At 38.9% G+C, this 3353-nt stretch overlaps 1 long non-coding RNA gene across 1 annotated transcript; it reads right to left on the minus strand.

The window, feature by feature from the left end:
• Positions 1 to 1351: 1351 nt before the first annotated feature.
• Positions 1352 to 3137, minus strand: LOC115237930. Its single transcript, XR_003884411.1, has 2 exons — positions 2945 to 3137; positions 1352 to 2443 (listed from the first exon to the last, which is right to left on the minus strand). It is a non-coding gene; the product is annotated as an uncharacterized LOC115237930 (long non-coding RNA).
• Between the last annotated feature and the right edge of the window lie 216 nt (positions 3138 to 3353).

The raw sequence follows: 3353 nt of genomic DNA on the forward strand, positions 1-3353 counted from the left end.
TCTAACGAAGCTCCAAGCCGTTGTGTTCTTCCACGAGTGCCATTAGCGCGTCGTTGGTTAGTTAACGCAATTATCCTTGCTCATTCGGTCACCGATCCCTCTCTACCGCAACCCAAAGCCTCCAAAGAATTATTATTTATATCACAAAATACAGCATTCTCTGCGAGGACGTTAAACACTTTGCGATAAAAACTTTGCGAAATTTTCGGTATTCCAAGTAGCAAAAAGTTTTTCAGCTACATCAGAGTATTTTTAATGAACAGATTATTGAGTATATATATTATCACGAAAAAATAGATGTATTATATATACATACCTATCATGTAAATGGTCATCGTTGATCTCGCTGACGTTTGATCTAAACTGGCAATCAAATTAAATTATCACATTGCATTATTATCTGACATTAATATCATAACAATTATATTTAAAAAAAAATCGCATTCAGAATTTAGAATTTAGCAAACAAATGAGAGTTTCTAAGTTTGAATCAATACGGGAATTGCAATGTTGCTGAAAAATTAAAAAAAGTTAAAATGAATTCATTGTTTACTCTTTCTCAACAGAAAAAAAAGTATTATTCGGCGAAAATCGAACGGTTGCAGCGAACAAGATTGCTCATCATTATATTTTAGATCCATCTTTGAATTTCCTAGAGAATATACTTGCACAGGGTACGCGATGACCTATTTAGAGCGTCAGACGACTAATTACGAGCGACATAATAGCGGCCAACGACGTTTCCATAAACTGGCAACCGGCTCCGACGTTATTTCGGGGCCATTTACGGCTCTTTCCTCAAGCTTACCCCATTGTCCACGAGAGCAAACGATTCGATACTGATCCCTTCTTACATCGTTCGCTACTTCAGACGAATAATGCCGTTGCCTTTCTTCGCTAAGAAAAAATCCGAAGGATCCGTTTATAAACTAAATGCGTTAATCTGTTTCTAAAATAATAAGTAAAATATTTCTCTGAATGCTCGACTCACGTCTATTCAATCTTATCCATTTATTAATGTCACACGTATTTTGAAAATTTAATCGCTTATAATTTTGGCTGTAATCGTCCGATTTAAAAGAAAAGACAAATGCTATTTTGAAGTAAAAGACAGAAATTCGATATTAATAGAGAAAAAGAAAAAACATGCTATTAATATATCGAAAATGTTGCACTTGTTAAATTTATTTACATAGATTGAAAGTTTCGTTTGTGACAATTTTCAACCCTGTGAACGAATTAAAACGTTCTAAACAGAATTCTTCCAAAAGTACGATATCTGTTTTAGCTATTTGGAAGGATTAAAAACGGTGGAAAGTTGCCTCGCGGATCAATCAACACGACACACTCGTTACGTCAGGAAACAACTTTATTTCCAATTTTTACAATGATTCCTAGCACGCTTCCCCGTCCCGTGCGAAATCGCCAAGGTTTTCGTGTGAGAGGCGAAAGACGAGGTAACGGCACGCGAACGATCGATGTGATTCGCGACGGGAGTTCGGTGCGCGGGAGAGTAATATCCGGTTATAAAGTAAAAGGTACTCTCGAGATGGATGGATGGATGGATGGGTAGATAGATGGATGGATGGATGGATCAGGACAAGGAGAGCTCAAAACACGCCCGCCGCCATCGAACGTGATTATCAAAGTTACAGGCATGATTAAACGCGAAAATAATAATTTAAAAACATCCGGGACTTTGTATTTTCACGTTGTAATAAATGTGGGACGCGCTTAAATGCTTTCTTATACCGTCGTCTCTTTAGAAGTACGATCGTGTTCGATATTTACACTGTATTCGGTAACTTTCTGTACCCTCATCACACACGATTCGAGCTGTTGGGTGGAATAGTGGTATGCAAAAATAAAAATAAACTTTTTCTTTATATTCTTCTCTCAATCAATATAAGGGAAGTGGTTTCTTCTTATATATATAATCAAGCAAAAAAGTATTTATCGAAGCAAAATATATTATCAGATAAGTGATTTCGTATTCACTACAACGTTCGTATTCCATTCAACAGCTCGCTCGAAATCTATATATCCGACAAGTATTTAAAATCTTCGCGTACGTTTCATACATAAGATTTGAATCTCGTTGAAAAATTCAAAGCGCGCGAAAGTACATTTCCGTACAAGGATGGGAGTCCTCGAGGACTGGCAAAGAAAAGTGTTTCACTGTCTGCATTACCTCTCTCGGCACACAATATATATATTCCTATATTTTAATTGCTAGAAAAGACATTTCTGTGACTATACAAGGCTGGCAGCGATTTCTCCCCGCGTTCATCCTTCCGTTCTCGTTTCCCTTCAGTTCGTCGTCGGTGCCATCTGTCTCTCCCTATTCTCCTCTGTCACCCCCGCCCCGTTCCTCTATAGACATTCCCTCGTGTGTGTGGTTCGGGACAGCCTCTCTTCTGTGGTTCTCTGTCCGCCTTTACTTCTGCTGGAACAATTCGAACAACGCCGCAAAGAACGTAAAGGGACGCTCACGGATCCGCTTCCAAATTACAATAAGCAACCAAGGTGCTCTTATATGCAGATAACAAAAGCGTCGAAAGAAGCATCAAATAAATTAATCAATATACATATAATAAAAAAGTGTTTTTAAGAAAAAAATATAGCTAATCAACTTTTGGCTGAAAAAGATAAATTCTGCTCAACTATACGTGCACGCAATAAATAAATGTCTCGATGACAAATAAATATAATCAATCTTGTTCAGGCTGCAATTGCTATCGGGAGATCACTATGGGCAGAAGCTATTTGCTATACGGAAACATGTCGTTTAATAAGCGAGCTATCGTTGTCGAGAAAGAGGGAGAGAGATGGAAACAGTGAGATGGATACTCAGGTCGGCTATTAATCACCGGAAACACGCGTTTCTCAGCGCATATCTAATCGCGCCGCTTGTTTAAGGGGTTACGTAACTTAGTGCACTGACCTTGGGCGAATCTCCAGCGCCGAGATATACGAGACCGATCGCACCTGCGTACGCCAGTAGGGTGTTGATCGCCTGCTGCGTCTCCAGCAGGATCCTGGTCTCGTTCATCCAGTCTCTGGCGATGCTTCTCGGCGCACCCTTGAGCAGATTCATGTATCTCAGAGTCATCTTAAAATCGCCGCGATCCAACCAGTATCTGAAACAAATAATCGAGACTCGAAATGTTTAAGAGCCGCGATGAAAACAAATAACAATGGCGGTTTTCGAATATATAAAGGTTTTGGATATATTTTGAACAGGCGTTATCTTTCTCTCTCTCTCTCTTTGTCTAAATAAATTTATATCATTTTGTTAATTTCGTCGTATAACGGAATACTTGCCGTACAATGGAAGTCCGCTATTTTCGGAA

The sequence above is a fragment of the Formica exsecta genome, unplaced genomic scaffold (genome assembly GCF_003651465.1).
Source record: "Formica exsecta isolate Colony F162 unplaced genomic scaffold, ASM365146v1 scaffold314, whole genome shotgun sequence".
NCBI lineage: Eukaryota > Metazoa > Arthropoda > Insecta > Hymenoptera > Formicidae > Formica > Formica exsecta.